Below are 12283 nucleotides of genomic sequence, written 5' to 3'. Positions count from 1 at the left end.
GCGAACTTAAATCAACGAGATTCAATAAATCACTGTTTGTATCAATCCATGGACTATTTGATCCATGCTGAAATTTGTGCATACCTCTAATGCTTATCTATTCTAAGGAAATCGTTTCACTTTTTCGACTGAAATTCTTTTTTATTAAATCTGAGAAAATCACACACATTTTTGTGGTTGGAAACTCACACTTAAATTGTGTTGAAAATATTTCTAGAAAAAAACATTTATTTTCTCAGATTATCTAACGAGTTGTCAATAATCATGCAAAGTCATTGCGAAAACAACTTGTTGAAATGTCTAGGAAAACCACTTCTTGGTGCATGTAAATAGAGAAAGCTATAAACATTGATTTCATAGTCTTTTCATGGAGACAAAGGTATTTCCTCTTTAAGATTGACATATTGAATATATCTCGATTTCTCTGCTAGAACTACGGAAGGATTACATTCAAAAAATATTTTAGAGAACAAAAAGATTTACGTAAACAAAATTTATATACGGACAGGTCGATATGGAAGTTCGTCGGTTTGGAACAAAAAATCTTTTCTCTTAGATTGAGGTAATTATTAAGAGAATGAGACACTCCTCTGTCGCTTAAAATACACTCGATGTTTTATCGGGCTATTTAGATATATATTCATCTCATTAATTTCTAGGGAGATATCTAACACCGAAGTTCTGTTTACGGATAGGTCTAATAAAGAACTTACAACGGCTTTTGTTCCTTAATTGACAAGAGTAACTAGGGGTAATTACTCTGCATGGCGTTTCTGGGCCTGTCAATTACATCGGGCATGCGACGTGTCTCTAACTGAAATATGACTATAAAAACGAAATGTACGCATTATGGTCTTTAGTGTAAAAGAAAAGCAACACAACGGGGTTTGGAAAACAAAGGTAAGACTTATCTGCATATTTCATAAAGAATGTTTCTGTAGGAGATTTCGATAAATAAAATGTCGTTTAAACGACTTTATATCTAGTTACTTTTAATTCAAAATATTTTTTACATTTACTCTGAAAAAATAAGTATAATGTTTTAATATTTATACCTCTTTGTATATGCTTTATAATTTTTTAATAATTGTTTGTTGTAAAATTTAAAAAAAAAACAATCGCTTTTTAATCAAAATTTTAAAAACTTGGGAAGAATTTAAGTTATATTTTTCATTTTTAATATAATTATAGATTATATTTTTGTCAGGATAGAAGGTTTCTAATTTTCAATTTAAAAAAACTATTTATAGATTATACAGATTTTCAGATAAAATTGGCATAGATAGTGCATCTTATAGCTTTGAAGAAATTTAATTCTTTATTATTCATGTTATATTATGTTATGTTATGTTATGTTATATTATGTTCAATGCTCGAATATGTGCGTTATTCGTTATTTTTTGAAAATTATAGTATACGTATATGTTAATTGATGATGATGTTCATATATCTGTGTATTAATTCAATTATTATTGCAATATTTAATACGTAATATGTTCAATTAATAATGCATTATTGCCATACGTTGTTATACATGTATATGATAAATATTATTCATTAGCAATATTCTAATATGTTCAATTTAAATAAGCAAGATTCTCATCTTTAGAAGCAATGTTCGTTTAGTCATGGCATTTTGCTAAATTATATTTTGCAAGCATAGTTTTTATACTAATTTGTACATAAATACATAGACGTTTTTTACTCATGTGATTCCCAATTGTCTCTTTTATACTTATATAACTTTATAATTAATGTTCTTAAATCTACTTTTACTCTTATTCTATTTCCTGTATGTGAAAATATGTCTTATATTATATCAGTTAAGTCACATTTCAGTGACAACTTTTTAATCATTTAGTTTAACAATGATAATCATTTAGAAATGTCTTACCTTTTATTTCACACTAATTTCAAAGATACAATATATTAATGTTATGATAATAAAAAAATAATTTAATAAGACTTATTCACGTGTAAAACATGACAAAAACTATTTTCCTTTAGATATACTTAACAATTTACAATTGAAATTTTAAAAGTAAAATTATATCCGACATGTCGTGTCGAGGGAAAAAAACAATTGGAATGATTTTGTTTACCTCTTTACCACATGATTTTGTTCAACGTATTTTCAATGATTTTTTAGTGAAACTTAAAGAAATTATTTGTGATATTATCAGGATATAGTGTATACTTTCGGTTTATACAGCTTACAGTCTCAATCAAACCGAGTCTGCAATTTTTATGTAATTTTGTTGTGATTTATGCTTCCGATGGATCACATTTGTTCCCTTTTTTTACATTATTTTTGACATATTTTCATTGTACGTTTTTATTCTTCAAGTCAGATTTAACATTTGGGCTTTATAAAGCAATAGGTTCATAATCACCTTTGCATTATACCTTGTATAAAAAAATATTTTTTGTCCCAGATTATACTTTTCAAAGCTATACAATTCTTAACAGAAAATAAAGTATGAAAGGATGTTAGTGGTGTTAGTCTGCGCAAGAATTCAGTACAATACTTTTCCTGTTGAAATTACATTTTATAATACTTTTATAAATTAAAACCCAAATTGTATTGTACCTCGATAAAATAATAATATATGTGTATATAATATATTGGAAATGTAAATCACTTCTTTGTCGGACGTACCGGCGAAACTTTATCCTTAAAATACTGCCAGGATCTAACAAAATATATATGCCAGATGCTACTTGATGTTTTCAATCCCATGTGTTAATTATTTATTTCCATTTCTATATATAAAGAGTCTATTTCAGCTTGACAGTTTTATTCTGATGTCTTTAACAATTACCTTTGATGATAATCAGTATAAATTTTCTTGAAAATGGCTCTTCAAGATATTTAAAGATTTTACACTTCTGTACTTTTAGTCTTTGATTCAATCTCTTGCTAATAAAGATGCATTTCCTAGATGTTTTGTAATTGTTTTTGTTGTGTGTGTTTTTTATTATTTCTTTCTTTCTTTCTTCTTTCTTTCTCTCTTTCTTTCTTTCTTTCTTTCTTTCTTTCTTTCTCTTTCTTTCTTTCTTTTGAAATATTGTTTCATGATAGGCATTAATTGTAATTTAACAAGAAATTAACAAAGAACCTTAATTGAAACCAAATACTTGTAGTAACAACGGAACTGAACCGTTTGGAAATTTAATGACTAATAAAGGGTTTAAACTTATATATAATGGAACATTTTAATAAAGTTAATAAACTGTAACAAAATATATTTCTACAATATTATGGCCGATTACCGAACATCAATGTTATTAAACACACATGAATATTTTACGCACAAAATTATTATGCTGCTATCATTTTATGTAGGATTGTATTTATTTATTTATCAATAATTTATTGCAGTTGTTATTTGCTCTATACAAGGAAATATACAAACATATTTCTTTCAAACAGGTTATTTGGAATTATTTCTTTTCCAAACTTCAAAAAATTATTTTGTAAACTACAGGCAGCCAGACATATAGCTTTACACACAAACGTTTGCTATAAGTCTTTGATTCTGTTTCGTTATTAAACATACACAATTTTCTGATCGCTCAGGGATTTGGCGTACAAATTAATATGGATTAATTTGTGATGCTCCGTGTTTTATAAAAGTATACCGTTTGTTATGGACATTTAGCATTTTATTATTAAAGTCAAAACAATCAAAGTGTATTTGTAAATCTACAACGTGATGATGCACACATATAATACAAAATTAATGAACGAATTTGATAATAAAACATACAAACAAAATGTCAAAATAAAATTTATTTTAAGATGTATTAAGTTTCAGATTTGGCAATCGACGGAATGACATACTTATAATATTGTAAAAAATAGAACAGAATAACGTGACGTTAAATGTAAATTGATTATAATAACGTTGTCATTATTTTGTCATGCCACACTTTGATCTAGTATTTTCAAGAAGTAGTTCAAGACAAAACATAACCTACTCATTGTGGGCAAAATGTCATTTACAGATTTCTGTTGTTTGTGAGTTGCTTTGTTCGCCCTTGCTCTCGTTAGAGCAAAGTGACATATGAGTTATGGTTGTCAAAGAAAATAAGATCACCATAAAATCGCATTGTGTAAATATGGTCACTGACCGTGCCTTCATTTTTCTTATAAATTCTTGTATTTGTAAAAGCAAATGTCAGTAAAAGAGGTACTTTCTGTCCTATAAAGGGAATAAAGGCATGACGTTGAAATTACGTTATAACTGAAAAAGAAAGAAAGTGTGAACGGAATAAGAATTAACTTGATATTAATTATATGTACTAGTATCTTATGCCGACCATTAAGTAATTTTTGAATACTTTGGATAGATAAGTAACCGTCTTTTAAACTAAAGTCACAAAATGAAATCTTACAGAAGCGAAACGCTGTTATGAAGATGCATATGAATTTAATAAGTTTTTTTACGTCGACTCAAAACAGTTATACTAATCGTATACTACCATTAAACGTAAATTAAGACAAACGTCATAATGAATAATTTAAATACATTTATGATTAATAGTGACAGAATGTAACATACAACGGTTACACATGATTATCGCACGGTTTGAAACTTTTCTTTTGTTCTTACTAAGCCATTATACTCGGTACAATTTCAATGAGCATTTAAAAAACTGTATTGATATATAGCAGTACAGTTTTTCCATTGATTCATAGACTGCTATATAGCGGTTGAGTTTTTTTCGCTCCTTGTATATATCAATGTAGTTTTTTTTCACAGAGGCTCCAATCGGGCAGTGGTAACGAACATTCCCAGTAGCAAAAAAAAAATGAATTCAATAAAATAAATAAATAAATACAATGAAAAATATAAACGAAGATAATTTATGAAATTTCCTCTCATTTATTCAAAAGGTACATCCGCTGAATTAATTATTTCCATTGAAAAAAGCTCTTTATTCTTGAATCAATATTGGTAACAATCAACCTCTTACATTGGATGTCTTTTGTATACCTTTTTTTGCGGCAGCGAAAACAACTTGAAAAAACTGCATTATCATAAGTAAATGTAATGTAGCTAACGATTTATTTATTTATTTCTATTACAAAAAAAGAAAACATTATGCCATTGCGATAAAACAGTTATAGTATATAAAACTCGTTAGTTACGAGGATATAGCACTGGCTGGGCGACATCTCGGGATGTTTCTGTAAAAATTTGTCTCGGCCTATCGGCCTCGCCATTAATAGCAGAAACATCCCTTGATGTCGCCCGAGCCAGTGTTATATCCTCGTAATTAACTCCTTTCATGTACTATAACTATTACGTAAATTGATACTTACTTGCAAATTTTTGAATAAATAATATATCATAATTTCAAAAGTAATATGACGTTGAAAGGTCCAATAAATACATAATTTCAAAATTAAATAAAACTCAGCTATAAAATGTTTCAAAACTTTTTCCTTCCATCTTTGCTCTTGAAACGTATAATTTCTTTTAAATCTTAACCCGCGCAATAAGTTAGCTTTAAATGAAAAGAACACACTGTTTAAGAAAATAAAACTATAATCACTATTATGTAAAAAGAAATTATATACGGGTTTTTATTCGTCTTAAAACATTGTAAAATGGTATAAAGCTATTTATAAAGCTATATCTAATGAAACAGTTTTATAAACTTTATGAACAGTTAATATCATCTTTTATTTCATGCTTTCCAGTGTTTTATTGTAATATATCAGATGATTATATTCTGATAAACCACTAGTGAAATTTATGAAATATAATTTTCACTGTAGCCGGACTATATCTGAATGCGGATGAAAAGAAAATCATAACTAAATGGAATAACAGGCATAAATAAATGCAGTCATGTGTAAATTTTGCTTCTTTAGTAAAATTAAGTCGATGTCATCATACATCATGTTAAAAATGTAACAAAATTAGAGAAATGCAAAAGACCTATATTTCAAAATTGATAATGTGACGTCATGTTGTGATGACGTCACAAGGGAGAATGCGCGACGTTACGCGGCAAAATTAGTAAAAAAGTACTTAAAATCGCTTAAAAAGCATGAAATAAAAAGAAAATTTATTTGTTTTTCATATAAGATTGAAATATATTTCATTCGTGAACACCAGCTATTATATTTTCACTCGTGGCTACGCCACTCGTGAAAATATTGCATCTGGTGTTCACTCAGTGAAATTATATTTCAAACTTACATGCAAAACAAATAAATATCCTCTATGTATTCATACTATTGTGGTCGATTACAAAGAAACATAGAACGTGTCTGTTATTTAACACATTAAAACATGTATTTTCGTAAAAAAAGAATATAATGTTTAGCTGAACAAAATATTGTGCCACTTTCTTATACAGGATTTCAACCGATTGGAAATGATTTCATACATGTACCATTTTCTCTTAAAGAAATATCCAAACATTTTATACAGGAATTTTCGGCTATTTTTTCATAATTTAAACAATAAATTTGTAAACTAAATGCAGCAGACACGTATAGCTTAAATATATACTCAAATTTCACAAGATTATTTGACACTGCTTCAGTTTTAACTTTTAGTTGTAAATTAGTTGATTGACAGATGTCTTGAAAAATTTTATTAAAACGGTCTACACGCAATGTGCGAATTGTTGTTGACCTTTTCTACCTCTGATGACATTTTGGTGTAAACTTTAACTTTAAAGAAATATATTTAAAAGAGCTATTTAAGACGGCAGTAAAAGCCTTTTTGAATATTTTATGGTCACCTCACGGCAATTGTGTCGGATGCTTCTAATAAAACTGCATATTTAAAGTTAACGAAGAAACATTTCTTATTTCGTTCTGAAAAAAGTTAAAGAACTTAAACGAAGTAATAAACATTATGGTAGTGAAAATGTTATTTTCTAAGCTTTGTTAATGAAAACCTTATTATATGATAACTTAGCATATAAAAATCATTTCCAATCATGACTGGAATATAATGTGTGGAAGACATGTACAAATTTAATTCAAATAAGCCTTGCATTTGGACATTTCATTTTCGTCTCCCTTTTCTTCAGCTGTTTGTTTCGGAAATAATTGTTCAGCAATTACAATTTTCGTCATCATATTTTGAAAAAATAATCTATTTGTAATGATTAAGTATATTTATGTGCTCGTAATTTCTTGTTTAATTCTGATGGTTGAGAATTTATTTCAGGTTAAGATTACAAGATGCAAGTTACAATGGTACCAATCCTGCTTTTATTGTGTATGGCTGTGCCTAACATCAAGGCTTTAGATACATTTGAAAACTATGTTCGCAGGTTGGCTGAATGTTTAGTTATCTATCTGTTTTCATTCCTACAAACATCACAATATATTTTCTATGTAAACAAAACAAATGATATGTCTGTTATGTATCCACAGTCAGTTTAAGTAATGATAGTTTAAACTGATGTTTGTTCATAACAAATGACTATTGTTTCTACACCAGTTCTATTAGATTACAACTTTTTCACTCTTAGATTTCGTCTTATAGACATAGCTTTTATAAATGTAATATGTCTTCTCAGAGTAAAAATGCTAGCACCTATAGCGTTACGAGTATTTTGACACCTCAAGTGTTATTTTGATTCATATCAAAAGATATAATGTATAGAAAAGTATGCAAAAAAAGTCAATTCTTAATATGTCATAATAAATTTCGCACAGTTGATACTTTATTGATCTTATTGCAAATAATTATTGATGATAATTAATTATTTGAATTCTCTTTGTTAACAGGAACGTACCGAACGGTTTCACGATGTCTGCGTTTGTGGAAACATGTGAAGGATGTGGCGTGTTGTACGGGAAAGATTTCACATACAAATGTTTGGCGGATAAAACATTGAGCACTTTCAAGGGATGTTTTATAGCTGTGCACGATCGAAGATAACAAACAATTAATTTTGATAAATATCGTAAAGATCTCTTATATAAACTCATTTTCTTGTTTAAATACTTTACGTATAGTTTAATTTCTAAAGAAAAGATTGTTTTAGCAGTTTTATATCAAATCAATGCATTTTAAAATTATTTTCAAATGATAATATTATAATATGGTGCAATGTTAAAAGACTCTCTTCTTGTTTTATTAAAAATATAAACAGACAATAGTGTTCATAATAGTAAGGTCATGTTAATATAGGATGACTTGTTGAAAGCCAAAGATTACACCAAATTACCCGTCCTCACGTGGGAGTTTCCTGAGTATTCAAAAACATCCAAACACTCCCACCCTATCTGTTGCGCTCGTGTGATTTAACTTCACTTAATATGTGGGTGACATCCTTGCTGACATTTAACTGAACAATCTCTTCAACAAGAGACATTTTGGACGAGAGAAAAACAATAAATCTACAAAAAAACAAGGGTTACGGTCGAGATTTTTGTCTCTGGCGTAAGACCATCTACAGAGTATATAACCACTAGATTAACAACATATAATAAGTCTATACTTTTTACATACAGCTTATTTCACTTTTTTTAACAATTTACCTTGATACCAATTTTCATTATTTGCAGAAATAAACCTACACAGGGAAAGCTCGGGTATCTAATATTCCTTTGGTAAATATTTTTAATAAACTGTACATGTATAAAGCAAAAAGAAGCATGACTTTAAAATTCCAGCTAAAGTTACTTTCCATACTTCCCTTGCTGTTTCGTGAACCAAAAAAAGGTGAATAAGTAAGGACGCGTATTTAATTATAAAGGCACATTTTTTTCTTCTCCTAGATGGTATCAATTTGTACCATGGAGATAAACCAACGCCGCCAAGCACATGTGACTTATCAAACTATGATATAAGTTGGCGTTGCTGTTATCCAAGAAGTAAAACAGCCTTTTCTGAGAGGATACTAAGTAAATTAGTCTCTTTGGGTATTGTTATATTTCATTCTAAATGTCGAGTTACGAATGACCTACGACATTGATTTGACTGTGTCGACGTTATGTCTATAACTCGCGTTAGAGAGGAGGAAAAAACAACATGTCTTTCTAATACTTCGTTCAATATATTGTCTTATACGAAAGACTCAATGACATTTGTAGTCTGCATAAACTCAAAAACATCTTTATTTTTTTTACCCAGAAAAAATATTTATCTGCGGGTTGTTTCAATTAAAAAGTGAACTAAAATAAAAGTAAAACAAACAAAAAACCATCAACAACAAAAAATCCAAACATACATATATACTGCATGCATAACTGCAAAATGAAGCGTTTTCGTTACACTTACTAAGTGATGTAAATTTACAGTATAAAAGACAACAAGAAAGGATCAGATTAAAACACCAAAAGAATTAATTCAGTTCAACACACGCTTCGGAAAGTCTAAAATCTTTCAGGTAACCGCCGATTATGAGAGAGGCAACATTCTATAAGTATTGTATATCCGAGAGTCTATCTGACTTTATTCAAGGAGTCTAATACCCAGTTCCAACTTATCGGTCTATTCCTGTAGGATTATTGAGTATTCGGCTATGTGTTTTGAATAATCTGATATTTTAAAACAACGAAAGGAAACATAGAAAAATATCCTGTCACTGAAATATTATTTCATACTTGAAATCACTTCAGATACGTTAATTTTTACCATTTTATTTACTTCAAGCCTAAAATAAGCCATGAATAAATTTGATCTTTTAAATATTGGACTGGGATGAGACAACATATTGTTAAATCAATATGGCTTTGTTAATACGCACTTGTGCCGATTTTATTTCACAAAGGTCTGATATAATATACATTTTGGTATCAAGTTTTGTAAACATTTTAACAAGAGAAATATTGAGCGAATACCATTATAAAATCTCGATCAAGTGATTCAAAATAAACAAACATTCGTTGGATTCGTGTAATCAATGAATATGATTTATATTGACTCCACTGGGGCTCTTTGACTTGACTGGACTGGAAAAAACTCTTTTATTTATTTATTTATGTTCCATTCGATGTTGGTTTCTTGCAAAATTATCAGATTATTCGCTTAGACTGTTTTTCGAGAATAATTATTTTCATTCAAAATTTAAAAAACGTTGCACCGCTTTTCATTCAAATTGGGTAAGGAGTAGCACAAAAATACAATTTTTAGTTTATTTCTTAATTATCTTTTACATATATATTCTACGTAAGGTATTAAAATGTTATGTTTTTTTAGCTTTTTGACCTCAGTTGAGTCCCTTTATACATTGAGTATTTTTATCATTTTTTAACGGACCTACTCCAAATTCACCCGGTTACAAAAGTATACAATGACCCCAAATCCCGCGAAATGCGAGAGTATCGTATAGTAAAGCTGTAACGTAAATTCCAAAGCCTTCGGTCCTTTGTTTGAAATTTTAGTAACTAATTTACATAGGCAAAGAAGCAATAATTAAACTAGCAGTGAGAGTTTTCTTAAACTGCGCTTGAACAACATTTTGATAAGCACATACATGTTTATGTCGAGAACGTTTTTTTGGTCACATAATTAGTAGTCATTCATAGTTAGATGTTTTGATTTTACATTGACTCTTAAGACATTTACTGTTGAAAAACAAAACAAAAAGTATTCGCATTTCCAAAAATGCTAGAAATCGCCGTTCAGCCGAGTATTCGAAAAAAGTTCGTCCTGAACAATAAGAGAAATATTACATGTATTGTTTACCCTTTAGGAGCCTACACACTGATTTTGAACTTCGTACATGAAGATAGTAGTTCAATTCTATATATAAAGGTAACCCAACAAAAACATGGCGTATTGCGTGCCCCGTAAGTGCCCCCCTTTTGAGGTATTTTGTCGTCCATATTGCTACAATGTCGTACAAGTATTAAAGTATCCGTTTTGATTGGATAAAGGCAGGCGATGTCCGAGAACAAATGGTCAAATATTGTTCATTGTCGCCGTCAAGGAAAAACGACAATAAATAGAAAACAAAAGTCTCTAAAGATCGCCTAAAAGGCAAAAATGAATATGTTGCTGAATCCGGTTGAAACATATTAAGGATCACGTCTATATTTAGCATCATGCGTAAAAAGACTGGTTCAGATTTAAGCGCGTGTTAATAATTTCTTGAATTTTGCCCGGATATTAACAACAATAAATATATTTAAAAAAGTATACACGGCTGTGGTGCATCTTGTTAAAATAATAAGAAGTCAGTCTGTAGAATGGGAAATACAACTTGTAAAGTTAAAGACTTGTATTGGTTCTGAAATTGCCTGTAATTATGTATGAAAATATTGAATACAGAGGTAGCAAAAATTAAAACTTATTTCCCTATACGCGCTTGTGTTGTTTTGGTACAATCATCATCATTGCTCTTAAAAATTGATACAGTCGATCCCATCTCATCGACTGAAATAAGATCAATGCTTCAATAAATACCTGCCTGTTGATGATTCAAATAAGAATATCTTTACACAATGGAAGAGAGTAACACAGAGCTCAATGAATAAGTTTCAAGTTAATTTGTAATATAATTCTAGGCCATCGACCCAAATACACAATATACTATGAAAACATACATCAGGTTTTGACGCAAGTTATAATAAACATTAAACATTTGGGGTATTGGCGGCTGGTCATAATTATGTGAGTGACAAGAATACGACCACCGAGTGTATCACATAGTACCGATAGAGACTGAAACAACTACTACCATAATAAACCAGATTATAAGTAGACCCCGCACATGTTTTGTTTTTGAAATAAGATTTTAAAGAAGTAAATTTATTTTTAATTATACCTTAACAGTATAAGCTTATATTATTTCAGACATTATGCAAATACCAGTTTTACAAAATGTGTAATATGTAGTGGTTTTCAGTCCGACCGATTCCATTCAATAGTTTTTACAATGGAATTGTATAGTTTATATTGCAAGAATAATAACTTCAAATCAATTATGCAACCCCAAAACGCAACATTCAACACTATCCCATACTAACCCATCTTTGGAGCCCATGGGAACTTTACATTCATCACGAATGCAGTGTATACATAACAAGTACGCATGGGTTACCGAGGATGTAACTAACCGTGAGTATGTTACTAATGAACATTTTCTACAAGAAGCGATAGTTGCAAAAAAAATCTTTATAATATGAAAAAAGACTATGATATAACACTAAAATAAATAAAAACCGACGCTTTAAAAGTAAAATCGAAAATTATTTTCATATACATGTCAAAAAGGAAACATTTAGTAAGGTAAAACGCTTTTCGGGATAATCTGCCCTTTAGAAATGCATTTGATAATGAACAAGTAGTACAAG

General features: G+C 29.4%; 1 long non-coding RNA gene across 1 annotated transcript; it reads left to right on the top strand.

Annotated features, from left to right (window-relative positions):
• The first annotated feature begins 665 nt into the window (after positions 1 to 665).
• LOC132734244 (uncharacterized) lies at positions 666 to 8099 on the top strand. The gene is made up of 3 exons (XR_009626287.1): positions 666 to 900; positions 7200 to 7305; positions 7766 to 8099. It is a non-coding gene; the product is annotated as an uncharacterized LOC132734244 (long non-coding RNA).
• Positions 8100 to 12283: the final 4184 nt, after the last annotated feature.

This window comes from Ruditapes philippinarum, unplaced genomic scaffold (assembly GCF_026571515.1).
Source record: "Ruditapes philippinarum isolate M1 unplaced genomic scaffold, ASM2657151v2 ctg1799_1_1_1_1, whole genome shotgun sequence".
Taxonomy (NCBI): domain Eukaryota; kingdom Metazoa; phylum Mollusca; class Bivalvia; order Venerida; family Veneridae; genus Ruditapes; species Ruditapes philippinarum.
This window is presented reverse-complemented; position numbering and strand designations above follow the sequence as displayed.